At 45.6% G+C, this 23,825-nt stretch overlaps 1 protein-coding gene across 10 annotated transcripts in view; it reads right to left on the minus strand.

Annotated features, from left to right (window-relative positions):
• The window catches only part of TRERF1 (transcriptional regulating factor 1), a 227,228-nt gene that overhangs the window by 153,351 nt on the left and 50,052 nt on the right, over positions 1 to 23,825 (minus strand). The window contains exon 1 of one of the 10 annotated variants that reach the window (XM_030928516.1): positions 13,510 to 13,658. The exons of the other annotated variants lie outside the window; for them this stretch is intronic. The gene's annotated coding sequence lies outside the window, so the exon portion shown is untranslated. Of the gene's footprint in view, positions 1 to 13,509; positions 13,659 to 23,825 lie in introns of those variants that run through there. 10 annotated transcript variants of the gene reach the window in all.

Below are 23,825 nucleotides of genomic sequence, written 5' to 3' on the forward strand. Positions count from 1 at the left end.
GGTGCCATTCTAAGCACCTTCCCACACTCAGTTAATCCTCATTACAGTACTAATACTATTCCCATTTTACAGACAAGGCAACGGAGGCCTGCCCAAAATAATGAACAGGTGAGGAGTGAGGAGTGAAGATTTCAACCCTGCAGTGTGGTTCCCGAGTGTGGTGCCCAAACCCTTGGGTATTTCTACGGTTCCTCTGAGTCTCCAGGGTTGAACATGGAAGGCCACCCAGAGACGGGCATCCTGAGGGCACAGGAGACTCAGCACAGCAGGGTCTCACCATGTGGGGAGCATGGACACACTGAAAATGCCACCTGATGCATCAATGACACTTTCAGACCCTTTCAGCCTCAGGTTAAAAAATCCTATCTCCTGTGTCCAGAGTATCCTTAAGAGAAAGAGTGATCCTCTTAGCAAAATCCTTCTCAAAGACATGACAAAAAAAAAAAAAAAAGAGCTGCCAAGCAGAAGGCAGTAGGGTGGAGCCAGTGGTCACTGACAGGTCTCAGCTCTCACAGTCTGAAAAGTTAGGACATAGGGTACTGACTTATTTTAAAAACAGTGTGCTGGTTGCACTTTCAGCTAAAATTCTCCATGTTTTTCCTATGCCTCCACACCTTTTCAGGTGAAGTTTTTCTGAATGTAAATCAGTGAGTCCCACTGTGCCATAAAAGAGGGTCCAAAATGTCTGAAAACAGAAGGAAACAGTGGATTCGTGATGCTTTTTTTTTTCGTATTAACAACCAGACCCCATTTGCTTTACATCAGGGCGCTCATGTTTTGAACATGGGATTTGGGGTAAAATGGGGAGCTGTCCTCTGCACTGCAGGATGTTTAGTAGCATCCTTGGCCACCACCCACTAGATGCCAGTAGCATTCTCCTTCCTCTCCATCTCTCTCAAAACACAACAACTGAAATGTCTCCAGACATTGCCAAATGCCTCTTGGGGCTTGGGGGGTGGAGTGGGTATGGAACAAAATCACTCCCAGTTGAGAACCACTGCTTTGTGTTTAGCTAAACATCTGAAAAGTTGTCTGGAGGTTGGGGAGAAAAAACATATTGATAGCAAGACCCTGGCTCTCCAAAAAATAAAAAATTAGCTGAGTGTGGTGGTACACGCCTGTAGTCCCAGCTACTAGGGAGGCTGAAGTAGGAGGATCGCGAAGTAGGAGGATCGCTTTAGCTTAGGAGGTCAAGGCTACAGTGAGCTGAGATTCTGTCACTGCACTCCACTGCACTCCAGCCTGGTTGACCAAGTGAGACCTTGTCTTGAAAACAAAACAAAACAAAACAAAACAACATATCCAGCATAGTTTTGAAAATGTAATTCACATACTGTTTAAATCCAAATGTATCCTATTTCTCCTGACTTCTTGGACACTGTGTATTTGAAAATCTCCAGTGTCACTATCATGCCTCTTTCCTATGAATCTGCCTAAATGCCAATACTCCGTGCTCTGGATACCCTCCAACACCCCCTTCGTCCTCCCAGCCCTGGCTTTCCTAGTCTCATTTGTGTCCATCTTCTCACCAACCCTTCCTTACGTGTTCAACCCACCAGGAGGCATTTGCTCTCCATGTGAGTCAGACAGCTCCCCACTCTGACAAGCACTGCAGGGGTGAGGACCAGAAACCACCAAGCTTGGAGCCGCCAGCAGCCTCCAATGCAGCAATGGCCACACCCAAGAAAATGGACTCCTTTTCATCACCAGACAGTTGATCCATCCCACTCACCAAAGCCTCATTCGAATGCACAGCCTGCCTCAGTCCCCAGAGTGGGCTACACCAAATACAGAAATGGGTCAAAGAGATACCAAATCTGAAAGACTTGGAAAGACCAACAACTCAACAGAAACATGGGCAGACTACGAATCAAAAGAAAATACAAATGAATCTTAAACTTGTGAGATGCTCAATTATACTCATGAAAGAAATGCAAATTAAAACTGAGATACCAATTTTCATCCATCAGATTGGCAAAGATAAAAAAGTCTGATAACTTACTGGTAACTCATCAATGAATGAGACATCCTCACCAACACAGTGGTGAGGATGTCTCATTCATTGACGGTTTCAGTGTAAATTGCTACAACCTCCTTGAAAGGATACTTAGTATGTCTATCAATATCACAAATGCAGAGATGCTTTTACCAGCAATTCAACTTCTAGGAATTGATCCTACTAGACATACTCCTATATATGCAAAATAAAGCATATACAAGGATACTCACTGCAGTAGGATTTATGACAAAAGATTGGAAATAACTACAATATCCACAGTTTGGAGGGCTGCTTTAATAACTTGTGATTCTTCTGTAAAAGGGAATGTTATGCAGCTATAAAAAAGAAGAAAGGAAAAAAAAAATTAAAAGAATGAGGGCAGCTGGGCACGGTAGCTCACACCTGTAATCCCAGCACTTTGGGAGGCTGAGGCAGGCGGATCATGAGGTCAGGAGATTGAGACCATCCTGGCTAACATGGTGAAACTCCATCTCTACTAAAAATACAAAATATTAGCTGGGCGTGGTGGCAGGCACCTGTAGTCCCAGCTACTCGGGAGGCTGAAGCAGGAGAATGGCGTGAACCCCAGAGGCAGAGCTTGCAGTGAGCCAAGACTGCGCCACTGCACTCCAGCCTGGGTGAGAGAGACAGAGACTCTGTCTCAAAAAAAAAAAAAAAAAAAAAGAAAAAAAAGAAAAAGAAAAAGAAAAAACAAAGAATGAGGGCATCCTCTATATCCTCTATGTCATAACATGGAATAATTTTCAATGTATATTGCTAGGTAAGACAAGCAAGCCACAGAATAACATGAACAGTATGCCAACAGTTGTTGAAAAATAGTATGTATCCATATACACATTTATATGCATAGATTATCTTTGAAAAGATACCCCAAAAGCTAATAAAAGCGGTTACCTATAGAGAGGAGAAATGGGTAGCTGGAAGCAGAAAGAATTATTTAACCCACTTTAGACTCTTCATAACTTGCAAATTTTATATCATGCACACACCTCAACTATTAAATCAATCAACAGGAAGCAAGCACAAAGAAAAAGTCTCTAATTGATGTAGTTCTACCATCACCATGTGTGCATGCATGCAACACATATTACGGTCAGCTACAATTTTAAATCCTCTATAAGTATCCATACTCATCAGTTCAAATGTCTCAGTTTTTTGTTTGTTTGTTTTTGTTGTTGTTTTTTGAGACAGGGTCTCACTCTGTCAACAACGCTGGAGTGTAGTGGTGCAGTCTTGGCTCACTGCAGCCTTGACCTCCTGGGTTCAAGCAATTCTCCCACTTCAGCTTCTTGAGTAGCTGGGACTATAGACATTTGGTACCATGCTTAGCTAGTTTTTTCTATTTTTGGTAAAGACAGGGTTTCACCATGTCCATGTTGCCCAGGCTGGAGTGCAGTGGTGTGATCTTGGCTCACTGCAACCTCTGCCTCCCAGATTCAAGCGATTCTCCTGCCTTAGCCTCCTGAGTAGCTGGGATTACAGGGTGTGCCACCACACCCGGCTAATTTTTGTATTTTTAGTAGAGACGGGGTTTTGCCATGTTGTCCAGGCCAGTCTCAAACTCCTGACCTCAAGTGATCTGCCTGTCTCGGCCTACCAAAGTGCTGAGGTTACAGGTGTGAGCCACTGCACCCGACCTGGTCCTGGTTTTCTGATTCAAAAGTAGGATGATCAACACAACAAGAACACACAAGGAGCTCACCAGATTCTCTTCTTAACAGGGTTTTGAAAATGTTCTTCCTCAAAATGACCTTCCCATTATCTGAAAAATGTACTGACACTGGGGCCACCACCACCCTGAAGTTACGTGGACAGGCAGGCAGAACCCTTTAAAAGGTACACTGAATAACAACTGCCAGGGACACAGGGGCACTCACGCTTTCAATAATGCCGCCAAGTACTATCAGCTGAGACCATACATCACAAAGTGACCTGAACCCTGAAACCTATCAGGAGCGGCAGGCACCCCTAGAAGTCACCTGAGAATCCTCCCTGCAGCTCTGCCTGTGGCAGTGTTTTAATGGCCTATTACTCAAAGGTGCCACTGACATCACTTTTAAACCTACCCCACCACCACTGCCACTTCATCATAAAATAACCCTTATATTTTAAGCTGTAAATCAGCATTTGTCAAGTTCTAAATTGGGCTACAGCAATATTTATTCATCAAAGGATAAATCTTCTCTGCACAGTCATAAAACTGCCTAATAATTTAATATGCTATCATTCTTACCTGAAACTTGTCAAAAAGTGACCTGAAAGAGGTATGTGTTTTACACATACTGGCGGTAAGCCTATAGTTTATTAAATAGTTCACAGTTTTAATTCTCTATATGGGGGGAAATGGCACACAGAGCATGTCCTAAGCAGAATAACAATTCAGAGATTCATTAACTTCTGTTTTGGGATAGAAAAAAAGCAGATTCTGACCAGGTGTGGTGGCTCACGCCTATAATCCCAGCATTTTGGGAGGCCGAGGTGAGCAAATCACCTGAGGTCAGGAGTTTGAGGTCGACGTGGCGAAACCCTGTGTCTGGCACTGTATTTTTAGTAGAGACAGGGTTTTGCCATGTTACCAGTTCAAATATCTCAGGTTCTGACATACAGTGACTGTATTTTTACTAAAGACTAGTAAAGTGCTTGATGGCAGTTGCCTGTAGTCCCAGCTACTAGGGGACTGAGGCAGGAGAATCACTTGAACCCAAGAGCCAAAGGTTGCAGTGAGCTGAGATCACGCCACTGCACTCCAGTCTGGGTGCCACAGCAAGACCCTGTTTCAAAACAAAAACAAAAACAAAAAACAAAACAAAACAAAACAAAAAACAGAAAAGAAAAGAAAGAAAGAAAAAAGCAGATTCCCTAAAGAGGACCAAAGACTTCTCCAATGGGTGGAACAGATAGAAAAGCAAGAAAAAAACAAATTGTAGCACTTGGCGTGGAGCATGGACAAAAAGCACTGGATTAGAGAATTAATGCTGGGGACAGGTCTGTATAGCAACAAGACATGATGGAGAAATGTTAGAAGGAAAAGGTGGAAACACCTCTAAGCTGCAAAATTATCACAGATGGATCAAGAAGCCAACTCCTGGGAGCCCTCCAGATCTTCGGAGTGGGAAGCTCTCCAGGGCCGGGGGTTGCATTTCAGCAGAAGGATGTTCCTCTCACAGCCCAGTGCTGAGACACTGCTCTCTCTGAGGATGAGATGGGCAGCAAGTAAGCTCTTAGGTCAAGACTTCACAACTATTGACATTCAGGCTGATCATTCTTTGTTGGGGAGAGGGTTCCTGCACATGTAGGATGTTTAGCAGCATCCCTGGCCTTTACCTATCACTTGCCAGCACTCCCTACCATCATCACCACCATCACCAATTATGACACCCAAAAATGTCTCCAGACATTGCCAAATGTCCCCTGAAGGCAAAACCACCCCGACTTCAGAACTACTGTCCTAGATGAATTAAGTCTAAATTTTTATTTATTTTGGGGGCTTTAAAAAAAATTCTGTTGTTGTTTTATACGTAGGATCTAAGAATTAAGTCTAATTTAACAAAGGTGGGCCACTGGGGGTAAACCCACTCTGCCCCAACAAACGTAATCTATTTCCTTTTCACTGCCTTTTCTGAGAAGTTTCAAAATACAAATCTAAGGAAATGCAGAAACTAGAACATCAATATTTAGCTCACATGCTGCAAACCTCTCGCTAGTGAAGTCCAAGCCTGCCTAAGGGCCAAGAAGCTCCAGCCAGACTTAGCTTTCCTTCCTTCTTTCTCTATTCTGCAGCCCCCCCCAACATATCCCCTACCTACCAGCCTTTACCTTTTACTACTAAGTTACCCCCCATTTCCTTTACGTTTTTCCACAACCTTGTGGTTTACTCTGGCACAAGAACATCTTTCAGGCTGGCATGCACTGGTGGTTAATGACAAGGTGGTTTTCTAAGCCACAAACTCTATTAATTTTATGTTCAAATGCACTCGCTCTGTTCATGGGTGAGTGTGGGAGGCAACGCCTCCCCAGTGCTGAACACTGAATTCATTATAGTACTTCAATAATCAAACAAAGATAGTGAATCACTTTTTAATTGGGGGGGAAAAAGCCAATTTCATATGTTCACATTCGGGGCCACATTTCCCACAAGAATTTTTACATCAGTAAACCAAGATGCTACCTTTATTTATTTATGTATTTATTTTTTGAGACAGGGTCTGGCTCTGTGGTATAGGCGAGAGTGCAGTGGCGCAATCTCAGCTCACTGCAACTTCTGCCTCCCAGTCTCAAACCATCCTCCCATCTAGCCTCCCAAGTAGCTGGGATCACAGTGTACCTGCCACCACGCGTGGCTAATTTTTACATTTTTAGTAAAGACAGGGTCTCACTCTGTTGCCCAGACTGACGATCTTCCCACCTCCACCTCCCAAAGTGCTGGGATTACAGGCGTAAGCCACTGCACCCAGCCCAAGACACTACATTTAACACGAAGGATTCTAGCCAGGGAGCTGCCTGGCTATCAGGGCATCAAAACCAATTTGGAGATAAGAGAACCTGGGCTGAACTCAAATAAATGTTGTTAAAAGATGCAGTTTTGATTTCATTGTGGGTTTTCTTTTTTTTAAGGCAACTTTATTCGGGCAGGACTGGAACAGGATGGGAAATACTGAAGTGAGGCTGGGTTCGACTTATTTTTCATCTGTTTTTAATCATCTATCATGCAGGTAGAGATGTCCAACCTTCAAAACCAGAAGAGCAGGAAAAATATGAGCTCAGCACACCTACACAGTCTCAACTCAGTGCTGGCTGGCCTGGCATCAAGTCCGCACAGTGGCCACCAACCACAGTCAAGTTGGTACAGTTTCCATAAAAAGCTGAAATTCAGACTGCCACAAGATATGCCTGAAAGCATATCCCCAAGTTTCATCCACCTGAAAAATGCCAGTTACCATCACCTAGCACACCTTTAAGCAGCTTGGTGGCACTGCCAGAGTAAGAGACACGTAAAGCTTGGGTTTTTCAGAAGGTGGGGATGCCGTTAGTAAGTTGATTAGAACTCCCAGAATTAGCCCAGGAGTGTCAAACAGCCACTGGAGGCAATCCGCTTGGTTTTTAAAAATGGTTTCAGTCTCATGTCCTACATGTTCCATTCATTGTATACAACTTCACTGAATTAGCAGACAGTCCAGCTTATGGCTTCCATGCCTCCACCAAACAAGATTAGAGAAAAAAAAAAAAACCAAAAAATCAGAAATGAAACCACAGGGAGGCAGGCAGGTATCCAAGTCATGGGCCCCAGTGCGGATCAGTCTGGATGCACTCACTGTGTGTCTAGAGGGTCCTGCAGGTGAAAACAGCTTCTGTTACTGAATCCTTCCACCAAGACTGGAACCTAGACACCCAGAGCAGGCCTTAAACACAATCTGAGAATGACAAAGCCAAAATACCATAGACATAAGATAGAAATGGGGAGAGGAGGTACTTAAAAAAGAAAAAATCAAGACAAACCATTAGCTTTTCTTTAAAATAGCCCACTCCCTGGTACACTTCCAGTAGAATACAGTTGACACTGAAATCTGCAAGGCTGTGGCACAGGCAGGAAGCGAGGTGCACCTCTGTGTGTCAGTGGCCAGTCTGCCTATCCATCAGCAAAGGTGGAGGATTCCGGGTCAGGATGTGTCCTGGACAAGGGAAAGCTGGCCCTAGAGAGACATTCTATTGCCAGGCTACAGACCACACCCCAAGCCCAGCCCTCTCAGAAACTGATGCCAGTGAAGGCAACGAGGGAGACGCAGGCTGTGATATGAGTGAACTAAGGGTCAGAACACTGCTCCATCACTTCAGGTCACTGCTGGAGGTCTCCATTGCCCATCTCTCCATTGGCATCCCTTGGCGTTAAATAAGACCAGACCAGTGACATAGCACAGAGACTCTGAACCCCAAAGAATGTGCCCAGCAAGCATGGGCTCACCATTCCTGTTTTCATTCTTTCATTATTAATATTATCCAGCCATCATTGATTAAGTACCTATAATGCCTTCCCTCCCAAATGCTTGATAGGAAGGTAAAACGAGGCAGTCCAGGTGAAGCCCACACAAACACATAGCTCTTATCATTAGCACAGCTATCATTGTGAACTCAAACCCACTCAAAGCCCCTACAAAACTAACTCAACCTGAGCTAAGTGAGCTAAGTGATCTCCTTTTTCAAGTCATCAGCTGGAAATGAAAAACGGAGGTAGAGGCAGAGAAAGAAAAAGTGTCGGGGGAGAATTCTACTTTCCCACATCTTCAAGTCCAAGAGCTAATTTAGTCCTACAAAGAGTCCTACCAAGAAGGAGTGCCTATCAGAAGCTTCATTTCTCAGGACCACGTTTGCTCTTCAAATGAAAAGCTAGTTGTCTAAAAGAATAATCTCTCTCTCCGTCTGGCCAGCCAGTGACTTGTCCCTTGTATGTGTGAAATGTGCCTTCCCCGACAAGAGGCATTTTAAGTTTGACGGGGTTTTGTTAAAGTTAATATACGTGGGCTCTTTACAATCTTTGAAACTAATTATTGAATCACCTCTCTCTCCTTTTTCAAGTCATCAGGTGGAAATGAAAAACTGAGGTAGAGGCAAAGGAAGAAAAAGTGTCGGGGGAGAATTCTACTTTCCCCACGTCTTCAAGTCCAGCAGCTAATCTAGTCATACAAAGGAAGGTATACAAGAGGGACAATTTAAATAACTTTCCCAGCCTTTAATTAAGCAAAGTAGAGTGAAAGGATCAACAGCCTCTGACACGAATTTGCATACCCTTTGCCAAGTTCTGTGTGTGTGGAGGGGGAGTTACATCTTCCCTAAACTTGTTTCACACTCACTACTCACTCTCTCCACAGGCCTCGTAAGAGCCACAACCATTTCAAACAAACAAGAACTTCTACCCCAACCATTTGAGAGAGCTATGTGATTTTAAAAAGAGAGAGAGAAAAAAAAAAGGTCAACAGCGTTCTGAGTACATATCACAAGCTTTGTTCTACTCGCTTCCCCACTTCCTGTTGCTTCCTCACCTTGTAACTTTTTATTTTTGAAGCCTATGCGTTCACACTGGTATCACTGTAAGCTTTCAGTGGGAGGCCATCGGAGAGACCAGGATGAGGCTCTGTACTGTTCTGAGACACACAGGACTGTACGAAAGACACAAATCACCACCGCCCGGCCCTCAGGAAAGTACAGCCAAAATTTCACTGCTCCCGTCAACGTGGGGGTGCTAGGAAAAACAATTGTGGGGCAAGCTTTACTTTGTGGGGAGCGCACTGTGTGGGCAATGGTCACTTAACCACTAGTTAGTACCAAGTGGCTTACAGCTGGGAGCAAGGGGAAAAAACATTTGACACCCACAGACCAAGAAATACCCTGGAGGAGACACGAGCTGGCACTGCAGGTTACTCGGGCCTCTCCAAACACCTGCCCAAGCCCCACACTCCAGGGAGGGATCCACTGGGAAAAGGAACTGAAAGACTGAAATGCTTTGTGAGTGGGACCCTGTCTTATCTCCAGCTTAGAACAGAGGTCAGAACAAAAGGGGGACCTGGACACCATTTGGCCAGCCACTTCCTGTTACAGAGGACACCAGGACCAAGAGCTGCTATCACAAAGCTAATTTACTCACGGGAGACCAGGTACTGGATCCCAGTTCTCCCCTCTCCCAGGACAGGGCTTTTCAAGATCTTCTCAAATTACATGGGGCAGGTGCTCAATAAATGTTGGCTCAGCTACACTGGACTGCAATGCATGGGGGGCAGAGAGGGCAACCTTAAAATACTTTTTGTCTGTTTGATACCAGGAGGTCCCATCTTCTAAAAGATATTTTGGGGGTTAGAGTAGCCTGTTCTCGTAATCTACTCTGGCTCTTAAATGCCTAAGGTTAAGGACTGCCCTTCAACAGGTCCCTAAGCTACACTGCTGCACCCATCTGCCATTATTTCCCAGTCGGCGGGAATAATTCTGGGAGATAGGGTGATGTTGTACAAGGCACAGGGCAGGGAATGAAAAGCTGGGCTCCAGCCTCTGATGAACACAGTCTCAGCAGATGACCTCAGGGAGTCTTCCTGCACCCCACCCCACCCTCTCCCATGCCTTCCTGCATCCACGTGTACCCTTTGAACATGATCTCTAAAAAGCCACTGGTCCTATGGGTCTCGGATCCTAAGAGACTATACTCTCCCATCTGCTGGCCACCACAGAGCTCATTCTTCTGCCCCTACCTTCACCCTCAGCCTTCCCGCCTACTCTACTTGCCTAGGACATCAGTGGGCCCTCAGAACATGGAGCAGTGGGTTGGAGGGTTCTATGTACATCTGTACCTACTTTGAGTTTACCATGAGCTCTCAAAGTGTCTTCTGGAATCCTCCCCATAGAGTAAAGCTTTGCTCCCAAAATAAAATAAAACTTAAAATGTGATGAAGGCCTGTATGGGCAAGGTGCTTGGCCAGGGTCAGGCTGGGCTGTGTCTCAAGGACTGGGAGAAAGACATCCAGAGTTGGAATCCAAACAGCCAAAGTCCAGCCTCACCCCATCAGCCTCTATCTTCTTCCCATGACTGATTTTCTTCGCAGACCTCATCGACACCTGACATTGTAGCAGATGTGTACACGTTTACTTATTATCTGTCTTGCTCTTTGGAAGGAATGCTCCATGAGGGCAGGGGCTGGCTTTGTCTATCCTGGCAGCCAAGGCAGTGCCTGGCACATGACAGGGGTGTGATGCCTGCTAAATGAACGAAGAAATGAATGAGTGAATGAATGAGGAGTCAATCCTGGATGTGCCTCAATCACGACCAAGTCACTTAACATCTTTAAGTTTCCTTATTTACAAAACAAAGGTAATAATCACGTATTCTTTATGTGACTGGAGTGAGCATTAAACAAGAAAATGATCATAAGAGCATTTAGGACGTACCTGGCACACAGCAAACCATCGATAAACGTTAGCTATTATTTGTTAGCCATTATTATTATAGTCACTGATGGAAACATAGAGAAATAAAGCCTCTTTATTATACCCTGGGCAGTTTTTAGGCTAACTGAAATTCTGTGTGTGTAAGACCTACCTAGAAAGGATCATTAAGAGAGGCCTGAGCCATGGGACTGCATAGATACTATGGGTCCCTCAGAGCATCAATCTTAGCAGAAAATCTTTTCATGTCCCTGAAAGTGATAAGCTCATTTGCGCAAAGGCTGCTTTATAGGTCTCTGATAGCCATCATCCCAGCAATTAAAGTCTTCAAATACCTAATTCCTGCCCTCAAGAGCTTACAGTCCAGCTGGGGGAAATGAGACATTAACATATGAAAGGAGAACTATAAATTCAAACTCAAGACAACATACGTCAAATGTCAAATAAGTACACTGGAGACAAGTCCTGAGAAATGCTGGTAAGGTGAATATTTAACAAGCAGCGCTCTCTCTCTCTCTCTCTCTCACACACACACACACACAGCCACACACCCACATACACACACAAAGCGGTTGTCAATTTCTATGGTATAAATACTCCCACTATGGCATTTCAAGATGTTGATGCGAGGGCCACTGGACATGGAGTTGGGAAGAGAAGTGCACAGTCAACTCCCATAAGCTGGTGTGAGCCAGCTTCCACACACACACCACTGGTCTAGGTCCTATTGTCAATCATCTCTCAAAGAGGTCAAGGGCTGTGGACCAAGTGGTCAGTGCTAACAACCAGCATCTTTGTAGTACTTCAGGTTACAAAGCACATCAGAGGTCATCACTGTATTTCATCCTCACCACCTGGCCAGAAAGGCATTCCTGCCCTCATCTTGCAGATAAATAAACTGGGTTTCAAAAAAGTACCACAAATTTTTCACTGTCATTCTGCAAGTGACATTGTCAGGACTTGAACCAGTATCTTCTGGGGCAGCCAAGGCCTCTCGTCATCCCCTCTGCCCCTGAGAAGGGGGGCTTCTCAGAGAAGTGGTTGAAGGATGATGAGAATTAAGTAAAGAGCAGAACGGAGATTCGGGAGAGGTACAGCACTTACCCAGATGGTGAATTCACTGCAGAGTGCAAAGGTCACGGGAGTGTGCAAGGCCTGGCAAAACCTGAAACTAATGCAACCATTTAGTTCAGTGTGCTTCACCAGAGAATTTCTTTCCTGAAACAGTGACCTAGCTATTAAAATCTGCATTCCCAAATCCACTGCAGTGTTAGGTGAACGAGCAAAAGAAATGGAAGGCAATTTAGATGACTAAATACAGGGGGGCTGGTTAAATAAGTTATAGAACTTCCGCATAATAGAATGCTGTGCCACCACAGAAAGTCAGGTTTTAAAAGAGCAGTGTACAACTAGGAAATCCTTACAATAGAGTTTTTAAAGCACATTACATAACAATATGTGCAGTATGATTCCAGTTCTGTAAAAATGAACAAGCAGGCAAACTCTCCAATGTATATATGCAGGAAAAAAACAAAAAAGACTGGGATGTAAACTTCCAAATCCTCACACTGGTTTCTTCCAGAAGGATGGATGTTTTTATTTTCTTCTCTATGATTTTCTATATGTTCCAACTTATTTCTATAACAGGTTGGTTTTATGACCATAAAACAATAAACAGACTAGATTTTTAAATCTGGATTTTCAAAGCCTGAGAAGACTAACTACAAAGAGTCAGTGAGGTGACGCCCAGGAAGACACCCCTCGAGGGTGAAGGTCCAGGTGTTCAGGCCTCTGATACTTTCCCTGTATACCCCAAAGAGACAAGTCAGGTCACCCCCAAACTGCAACTCTCCCCCCACATTACACTAACAACAGCACATCCCTCCATACCATCCCCGTGCCCCCTCTGTCAAGAGGCTATCCTGTTTACACCCTCCCTGATCAACGCCCACCTCGGTGGGGGACAAGGCTTGGAAGGCACAGCAGAGAAGCCAGGCACAGCCAGTAATTTATGAGCACCCTCCATGTGCTGTGCAGTATGCCGGGGCTTCACACACGGGACTGTAGATGTACACATTCATTCTAATACCTTGTCATTGCTTCCAACACTTTCCAGGGAGAAGACTGAAGTTCAGAAACAATATCCAGGCTCATTCAGCCAGCAAGTGCCCAGGATTGGGAATAAAAACCAAGTCTAACCAGAATTGGTCTATAGATGCTTAAGACGCTTGCCCAACAACTGCACTTGGCCATTAGGAAATGCAAAATACTAATAATATAGCAATACCAATGCAAAAAACATTTCAATTCAACTTTTCATTTACACTCAGGCTGAAAGTGCACCACCAGTCCTGATTTGAGAATATAAAAATACAGATATTTAATAGTTTTAAAGGAAAGAAAAGTAAAGGGGGGGGTAACCTTAGCTCTGTGCTCAACCCTCATTCAGTGAAGTAAAAATAAAAACCCAACCTCCCCCCAACACATTGTGCTTTAATGAAAGCACCAAGCCAATCTTCTTCACTACCGCCCACCACAACCCACTTCGTTTAAATTTAGGCACCCACCAGGCAAACTGTACCCAGCCGCATTCTCTGAAATGAAGTCATAAAATTCTCATCTGTAACACCGGCACTTGTTCCCAGGAAAACAGGACAGGTGGGGTAGACAGGGCCGGCATCCTTCTGGGGAGTCTGGGCTGTGCCTCGGAAGAGCCCTTTGCAAAGAGTTGGTTCCGTGACCAGGCTCAGCCCACAGGGGGCTGTGTGACCTTGTGACAGCCAACTTCCCCTCTACGAAGTCAGGGTGGACTAACTAAAAGGAGCGCTAAGGCCCATCTAAATGTACAGCTCTATGGCTAAAGCCCAGGCGCCCCACCCACCTCCCAACACCCAGAGAATGAACAGCAACCCAAGATGTGGGTAGAGCAGGGCTAAATTCGGTGGTGTGACCTGGGGCTGCTGTCATTCTTAAGCTCTGGCTCTTGCAGTATTCAGTTCTCAGGAAATGTCTGGCAACAGGAGGGGTACAGAGGATTGAGCCCGCAGGAAGACTTTGGCAATGAAGGCTCTGTGGCCACCCTTTGGTCCCATTCAGGCAAGATCAGAGAGATTTTGCCCACTGGGACTCAACAAACTCGGAGTCCCTGATGCCATATCTGGCTTTGTAAGTGTGATCGGGTCAGAGAAGAGACCAAAGAGAGAAGCTACTAGCTAATGAACACTCTCCCCAGTTTTCTAGATGAAACTGAGGCTTACAGAGCCCACAAGCTAGCTGGATTTTTCTTCCAGCAACCCAGTCCATGGATTTCTTTCCAAGGTTCTCTTCCAGTGTTTCATGAACGTGTCTAAGCCCTTCCAGCAGGTCCATAATCACCCCTCAAGCAGAGGAATGGGACACCCTGGAAAAGGGGAATACAATTACCATTCACAACTCAAGGAGAAGCACGGCCTTAACAAATGCATAGCTCACATCTCCATACTACAGACGCCATCAAACTACCTCATGCTCACAAGACCTGTGGATTGACCATGCTGTTCAACCAACATGTGATTCCAATTCCTGCAATCAGTGGATGAGCAACCGCCATCTGATCAATGGCCATGCACACGTGTATGTGTGCGCACACACACAATTCTGGTCTTCCCCAGGCCCTGTCCCACTTCACACCTGGAATGTCCCAAACAGGTCTGTTCCCAGTTCCTCATCTTCTGAGCCACCCTCTAAGGACTCCATCAGAATCCAGTAGAAAATCAGAAAGGGTCAGAAAAAGATGTAGAGGAAAGTGGAGGGAAACTGACGGCTTCCGCGCCTGGAAGCTCTCAGATGTGTGACTTTACTATCCTGCTTCAGGAGCTGAGAAACAACCTCCCAGACCTCTCCCCTTGCTCTGACTGACTGAAACAAGAGCCCCAAATCTGGGCCCCACCCCTCCTCCCACCATGGCCAACTCAAAGTCCAGAATGCCCCACCCTCCAAAGGTAGTATTTTGAAGGCAAATAAAAGTGAGATATGCATATTACACTAATTTACACAGTGCTAAATTTACCCAGCCCATCTTCCCAAGAGGGGGAAATGATAGAGAATAATAAATATTTTTATTGTAAAAGTAAATACAGTACTTTATTTTAAAATAAAAGTATTTTACTGTAGAAGTATGGCTGATGCAGATAGTAGTGAAGATCATGAACTCTGAAATCAGGATCTGGATTCAAACATAGACCCTCTCACTTAGTAGCTGTGTGACCTCAGGCAAGTTACTCAACCTCTTTGAGATTTCTTGTCTGTACAGGGTGTATTGTAAGAGAGAACATATATAACTTGGGATTTATTCATTCATTTCCACAATGAAACCCACAAACTGTTTTCTTCAGCAGCCTGGGATGGTAGGAGGAGAATTACAAGTACCCCAAGAACTAGAAGGACCCAGATTTCAGAAGCAGAGTAAGAACAACAAGACAGACACATCAGTCCCCTACCATATCTAGGCCCCTGTACACACCCATGCACACACACTGCAGCAGGCGCTGCGGCCCTCACCCACAAATCCCCTTGGGCCACCCTTGCAGACAAGGAACACTGCAGAAATGATCCAGGCATTTGGTTTTCAAACTTTTTTTTAGCAGCAGAATCACAGACCCCAATATAGAGAACAGAGATAAAAGGCAAGATGCTCTCAGAGCAGTGGATTCTAAGATTAACTGATCTGCAGCCCTGGAAGAAACTTACAAACTAAAATTACACTGTAACAGAGAACGGGGAGAAAGAAAGGAGAGGAAGGAGACAGAGGGCATCATCCGAGTATGGAGACAAGAAATTTGATGTGTAACTGGGTTGGGACCTCGTGAGGATTACATCTCATTTGTGAGACAAAAACCAACAGCCTCAGGCACTTCCCCCAGAAAGTATTCTCTATACAAACCCCTGGATAGAGGGGTCAAATGACAGCACACAGGCACTGTCAGGATGTACTGTAGAATGACAATATGATATTATTGATTAATGTTAAGATATTATTTAATATTAAATTATTGATTAAGATTCAAACACTCACCCTACTCCCTGAATGGCTTTCACCTGCCTGACAAAATCCCCTATGTCCCAAGACATCTTCTGAGAAAATAGATCCAAAATGCCCAATGCCTTTGCCCCAGGAAATGCCACCTCCTATTCAGCCACCACTCTTCACCTCATTCATCCTCGTTGTTTGTCCTTTCAGGTTTCATGGACAGCATCTGTTTACCAATAAAAACTCCACTCCATTAAATAGAAGGACACCCAGCCAATTGTGCCAGCTCAGAAGCTTGTCTCCACCAGAAATGCATTAACAACCCACACAAAAAAAGCATACGACTTGCTAGTTTGGGCAGGTCATAGGTCAGAAGATACCTGCTCTTAGAGAAATAATATATACAGCAATCGTCTGATAAACCAGCCAAAGACCAATATTACAGAGGAGTGGCACTGTGGAGGGTCCTCCAGAAAGCATGGCCAAAATAGAATATTCCTTCCACTCATTGCAGAAAGTCTGAGTGATGTGAGTTAAGATAGCAAAATATTTTAACAAACATTCCCGCTGGTCAGAAGCCAACTCCACTTTGCAACCTGAGTCCTATATTATTATTCAGGAATGACTGTTTAGTGTCAGTGATCCCCAGGGAGGTGATAAGGCTAGCAGGATGGGAAGGGCAGGGGCCCTGAATTCAGAGTCCTGAGTTCAAAGCCCAGCTCCAGCACTTGCTAGCTGTGTGCCCTTGATTAGATGATGTATGCGGACTGGATAAATGTACACAAAATGTTCAATAAATACCAGCCCTCTCCTAATGTCTTCCTTCTATCTCCAACCCTACCTCCAAAGTGAAGCAGGTCTGAATATTTTGCAAAACCATTATAGGGCAAGTACCATTTAAACCCAGGAAAGAATCACCTCTGTGTTTGTGCAGTATGGTAATAAGGAATCCAGAGTGTGGCCATCACATGCCCTTGGTCCCTATTTTCCTAAGCACCTTTCCATAATTTGCCCAGTGCCAAAATTCCATTCATCCTTCAAAACTCAGATCCAATGCCATATTTGCATCTCTCAACAAAAATTAACCGCCGCTTCCACTACTCCATTTTGCCTGTATGCTTATTACAGTGCTTACTTTGTTCTCCTTGGTATTACAGTTATGTTATGGTTCTGCCCCTCCAACTCCAAAGAAAAGACTCTTCAGAAATGGGATCTTGTCTCTCTCATCCCCCACACCTTCTGGGCCTGGCACATTGCCTTGTGCTTGGCAGATCAAGAAGATTTTGGATGAATGGATGAATAAATGGATAGATAGATGGATGGGTGGATGGATGGACGAATGTATGGGGAAGGAATCCATTCAAGATTGTCCTGATACCATATAAAATGCATGGTCAAAGCAATTCTGTAGTGAGAGTTCATTTTATGTAAGCCAATGAAACTACCAGAAGGTCATGCACTGCTAGGGAGACCATCCCACATGTAACACCAATACTCTGGGGAGTAGCAGAAATACTGGCCTGGAACCTACGCTGTGTAGGCCTGATTCAAGCCCTGATCCAGTGGGTACTTCAATAAATTCCCATCCCCTCTATGGGCCTCAGTTTGTTCATCTCACTTCCTGCTGCCTGGAAAACAGAGGTAGAGACTTAACCAGATGGAAGGAAGGCAGGCAGCATGGAGAGAAAATGCTACATGGTCCCCAGGGTCCAGTTTTATTTTCTAAATGGTTTTGTTGTTTGGTGACTTAAAAAGAAAACTCTAGAGGAAGAGAAATGAAACAGAATGTACAGAATTTTTTAAAAATAAAACAAAAATCAGAAGGAAGTAGGGCCCTCTCGTAAGTTTCTCATTAAATCAATACTGTAGTCAAATTACAGTAATGAGCTAGAGCTATCATTCCCTTTACAGACAAAAACATATTAAACCTAAAATGATCAAAGAGAAAGTATAGGCCCCACCACACTAAATTCCACCCCAGAGTTCCCCTGAAAGTGAGGTCTAATCTTTCCTGACTACCAAGCGAGGGACCTGGGTTTCTTTTTTTTTTGAGACGGAGTCTCGCTCTGTCACCCAGGCTGGAGTGCAGTGGCCGGATCTCAGCTCACTGCAAGCTCCGCCTCCCGGGTTTTACGCCATTCTCCTGCCTCAGCCTCCCGAGTAGCTGGGACTACAGGCGCCCGCCACCTCGCCCGGCTAGTTTTTTGTATTTTTTAGTAGAGACGGGGTTTCACCGGGTTAGCCAGGATGGTCTCGATCTCCTGACCTCGTGATCCACCCGCCTCGGCCTCCCAAAGTGCTGGGATTACAGGCTTGAGCCACCGCGCCCGGCCGGGACCTGGGTTTCTTCAGGTATCTGCTTGCATGAAAGGAAGACGCACTCCTGAATGGAAGCCAATATCTGAATGCCAGCACACAACCAGGAAAGAACCCAGGCCTTGGAGTGGCTGCAGCGCTGGGGTCCCTGGTCAATGCAATCCTAGTGTAGCTTTGTATCTAAAACACTGGAGCAAGCAAGTTCTTCCAGTTTTAATGCTTTAGAAAAGTCACATGCATTGCTGTCGTCTGTTCCAGGCCTAATGCTGATCTGAAGTAACCAGAACTTGACCATGGGGACGGAGGGGAAGCAGGGAGGAGAGAAGAACTCCAGTGGGTCATTGAGACTAGAACTGTGGCATTCTTAACATGTCTGGTGGTAACTGAATGCTCTGGGAACAGAGGCCAGCTTCTCTACCCTAGTTTCTGATTCCCACCCACCCCCCATGGTCAGATCCTCTGTGGTGTGGTAGTGAATGCAGACAGTCACTTTTGTGGCCCACCACTAATCCACACTCTTTCTGTCCTCCAAGAGGGTCCCACAGGACCTCAAATAGATAGAATTATTGTATTAGAGCATTCTGGTATTCCAGGAGTCAGTGTGAGGCTGTGGGAAGAACATACTCTTTAGAATCAGAATTGTGTGAGAATCCTGATTGTTACTCAATGGAACGCACCCCAGAGGAAAGCCTGCTTTCACTGGATCCAGTCACCTCCAAACAGGAGTCACAGGACCTACATCTTTTGGGTGGAGAAAAATACTCCTGGTCCCAGTCACAGACCATAACCCTAACCTCAGGCAGCTACACCCTAAACGAAGCACCACTACTACACAATGGAGAACCAAGCACAGGGGTCTCATACAGCTCCATGTGATACAACCCAAATGACAGCTGTGCAGCCCAGCACGCAAACACACGCCAAGAAGGAGGAGTAAGGCAGCTAGCGAATAACAAATATAACTATCCTGTGGGGTGGGGTAGGGGCTACAGTTTCACCCTGTCTCATTGTGAGGGGCTTTCCTTTGGCACTTCATTCATTCACAATTGCTTGACACTGGCTTGCTTATTGGGGGTATACCTGGGGATGAAGCTGCAAACAAAACACAACCTTCTCCCCACCCCCCGAGTCACCCACCACCACCAGGGCCTGTGCCCTTAGAAGGGCAGTAAACAAACACTAGCTGGAGGAATAGCAGCATCCTTGTGAGACTGTGGGTTCCGGAAGCAAGGGGGCTCTACTCTAGGACAATCGCCTCCCCACAAAGCTGGGGATGGGAAGAGATGAGGATTCATGGAGAAGACACCAGCAATAAAGAAGAAGGCAGGCTTAAAGGGTGTCCTTCCATGGCAACCATTATCCTGAATGTCCCCAAAGTCCCAATGTCAAATAGTCTGTCACCACCACTCCCATAAACACTGGCTGTGTCCCAGACAGCACCACACTTCAGAATCTAAGATAGATATTCTTGACAGGTCTTGCTCCCAAGGAAGACACAAGATGTCTAGGAGACCCGAGTCCCAACTGGGGCCTTGGAAAGGACAGAATTCACCACCTCCTCTGCTTCACTGGCCAGAGAAAGGTGGAGGGGTGTGAAGTAAACTGCAGGGGCCCCTGGCCATCCTCCCAATGCACCAGAAAAGCACCACCCTGTCAAAGCATCTGGGGCCAATCATTCGAGAAGCCCAAGAGGAGGGCACAGGCCACAGAGGGTGGGAAGGGCAGGTATTCTATGGGGGCCAGCAGCAAATACCTCTGTGGAGAGGCAGCAACCAGCCAAATGAGTACAGAGGCCAATCTGAGATACTGAATTAATTACCATAAAAAAACAGGCCGTCAACTACCAGTTACCCAGAAGGAATATCTCAACAACCTTCTTTTCACCAAAGGCTCCCTCCACCATCCGTGCTCTCAGAATAAAAGATTCACAACACTTCTCATCATTACAGCTACCACCTTTTCAGCCCTACTATGCTGTAGGCCTACACTAGGTACTTTAAATATCTCACCAAATCCTTAAAACCACCCAGTTGAGGAAAATTGTGATTCTCCCCATTTTACAGATGAGCTAACTGAGGCTGAGAGGCCACATAACTTAACCAGAGCTCCAAGGCACAGATAAGCATACAGACATGCACAAAAAGATTTTATCCACCCCACCAGATCTGAAACTCCGTGAGACCCTCAGGCCCTGCCACAGAGCCCGCTTGTGGAGAACCTAGCTCCCAGCTTGGTGCCAGCGTGTACGGGGCACTCCACTCTCTACCCCCTGCCCGACCCCGCCCCACCTGCAAGAGGGAACGTGCTGTGCCTGGGAGTCTTGTCTTTTCAGTTCTTCACAACTGAGTTCATCCCCAAAGACTGAAATGCCCCAAGCCCTGTGTACCACTGGAGACCAAATGGAATTTCACAGATTCATTTCTTGAAAAGAAAATGATCACCTGCAGGCAGAGAGGAGCCAACTACATTTCTACTTAAGGAAAAAGGTCTCCGGCTTTGAAGCATTCCTCTCAGTGGCCGATAATGAAGAAATAGGGTGGGTCCTTTTATTAAAAATTAATATTTTACATAAAAACAAAACAGACACAACATAAACCTCCAGTCTAGAAGCAAGTAAACACCAATTTGCACAGACTTGTTTAGTTGGCTCCAAAATGTGCCTTCCACTGTTTGGAGACCTAAATTAACTTCCAGTAGTAAATTTAGGAATGAAGAAATTAAGATGGCTATGGACCCTCACCCAAGACCTCGATACTACTTGGGACCACAAAAAGGATTTTCTATGTCTTTTTAGACCCCTGAGGCTGGGTTGCCTGTATTGCAGAGAGGGCCCTGTCAGTCCCAACTGGCATGCATCTGCCGGGCATCTGAAAGCTTTACAGTAAATGGTGACTCATCTACTGCAGCCACCATACGTACTGCTAATGTAATAAGCTGAAGTTTGTTCCATCCACATGAAAGAGAAACACTGGGTGCAGGGCTGAGAGTCTGACTCAAACTGAGACCCCTGTTCACCGCTACTCGTCAGCATCTAGCTGCAATTCAAACTGTAATTACCCAGCTCTTCGGGACTAAAGGCAGGGGGAAGGGGGTTTTCTAAGGAAGGGTCACATCCATAAACACAGACCTCACTTCTTATAAGTCATTTCTTTTGTTATTGTTGTTTATTTGGTTATTACCAAATGTCTACCCTTCTGAATTCTTATAAAGTCATCTTATCAAGCTAAGTCTCCCCATGTGGTCACTGATTCAACAAATATTAATGGAGTACCTACTATATCAGACACTACGCTAAGTGCCAGATACACAACGGTGTGCAAAACAAGCTAGAATGCTGCCCTCATAGAGATTCTAAGTCCGGACTAGCTGCTTTACATACCTTTTCTCATTGAATAGATCCATCTTACAGATGGGAAAACTGAGGCTAGGAGAGGTCAGGGAAGTCACCCAGGGTCACACATTAATTAAGTGGAGAGTCTGGACTCACACCCACTTCTGTGGCACCCTGAAGCTGAGGCTCTCGGCCACCAAGTTACTGACAAAGAGAGAGGAGCAAAGTCCAGTCCCTGTTCTGAGGAAGCTGGAGCCTAGTTAGGACAGGGACAATGAAGAAAATATTGGGGTGAAAAAAAGAAAGTACTGGGGTGCTCGCAGAGAGGGAGAGGCTCACGAGACAGAGACAGCAAACCTCAGCTGGGGTAGGATTCTGGACATCTTCCCCAAAAGAGGCCATGAAAGTGGCAGGGAAACAAGGTCCAGAAAAGCAGGTAAAAATGAGGCTGGTGCTAGGCTGTCTCCCAAAAATTCATGGCCACCTGAAACCTTAGAATGTAATTTTATTTGGAAATAGGGTCTTTGCAGACATAATTAGTTAAGATGAGGTTATACTCATCTTAAGCTCACCTAATCCAATGACTGGTGCCCTTATTTATAAAAAGAGAAAATAGCGATACACGCATGCACACACACTCACTCATGGAGAATGCCATGTGACAATGGAGACAGGGATTGCAGTGATGTTGCCACAAGCCAAGAAACACCCAGAATCGCCAGCAGCCACCAGGAGCCAGGAGAGAGGCACGGAGCAGTTTCTCCCTCAGAGCCCCTGGATGGAACCGACCTTGCCAACACCTTGATTTCAAACTTCCAGAACCGCAAGAGCAGACATTTCTGTTGCTTTGAGTCATCCAGTCTGTAGTACTTTGTTTCAGCAGCCCTAGAAAGCTAAGACAAGACAAGCTCCAGGCAGGCTATGCACACTGTGTGAAGGAGTCTGCACTCCACCCTGCAGGTGTGGGGCAGATTATAAGCAGCAGAATGAGATACATCCCAGGGCGCATTTTGTAACTGGAGCTTATATCCTTCAAATCTATGGCCTCCAGTCGGAGAACAGTTAGCGTCCTCCAGGGCTTCATTGTCCACTGTCCATGCTTTCCCTGCCCACATTCTTCTTGCTGGGCTCATCCGCACTGATAGATTTGAAATTCCATGAGACCTCCCAGGCCCTGCCACAGAGCCCGCTTGCAGCGAACCTAGCTCCCAACTTAGCACCAGGCATGTATGGGACACTCCGTGAGTGCCTCTCCAGCCACTCACCACTCTGTCCGACCCCACCCCACCTGCAAGAGGGAACATGTTGTGCTTGGGAGTCTTGAGTACTAGACGCAAGTACTAGAATCTGTTTGCAGATGGTGCCCGACTCCAGCCAGGACATTCTTCTGAGCAGATGCCTCTAAACTGTAGTTCTCATGGGTTTCTCAAGCTCAACATGTCAAAAGGTAATCTCAGCTCAACATCTTTCACCTTACATCTCTTGGGTTCCTCCTCATCTTTGTCAGTGGTACCACCAAGCATCCAGTAACATGCTAAAAGCTGGGGGTCAGCGTATACTCCCCTGCACACCTCCACATCCAAGGAACTACAAAATTCTCTCTCCATTCTAGTCCCCCTTTTCCATTCCATAGTACAATTCTCATCATTTCCTCTCTGGATTCTTGCTGTGGCCACATGATGCATTTTCATTCCTCTAAGACTCCCCCTTTTCTCCCCTACCCCCACCCCAATCCAGTCATCTTGATTGCGAAGCCAATGCTGACTCCAAGAAGCACAGCTTTCAGAAAAGCTATCCTCCAGCCCCAGTGCACCCAGCCTGAGGGCCTCTGGTGATTCACAGGCCTTAACCCTGTCAGCAGCCCCACCCAACCTCATTTCCTTATCCTCTCACCCCGGCAGGATACACTCCTCCTACTTCTTGATCCTACCCTCTAACTGCTCTGTGTGCTTTGATTCCTGCTTCCTATCAGAGCTAAGCAAGTGCAGAATCTAAGGCCCTAAGGAGCTAATACCTTAAGGGCTGCTGCTTTCTCTTACTAGGAAACTCTCGCTTTGGGTTTTCTTTGTATTTATCCAAAGTGGAGAACAGTTCTCATTTGTAGGACTAAGAGAATTCCTCTTGCCCAAGGGTGGGACAGGGAGATTGGAGGGTCACTAAAAGTTTTATATATTTAGTCAAAGCTAATACACCCACCCCCCAGGCCACAGTCAGCAGATAGGTCAGTT

This window comes from Rhinopithecus roxellana, chromosome 4 (assembly GCF_007565055.1).
Source record: "Rhinopithecus roxellana isolate Shanxi Qingling chromosome 4, ASM756505v1, whole genome shotgun sequence".
Taxonomy (NCBI): domain Eukaryota; kingdom Metazoa; phylum Chordata; class Mammalia; order Primates; family Cercopithecidae; genus Rhinopithecus; species Rhinopithecus roxellana.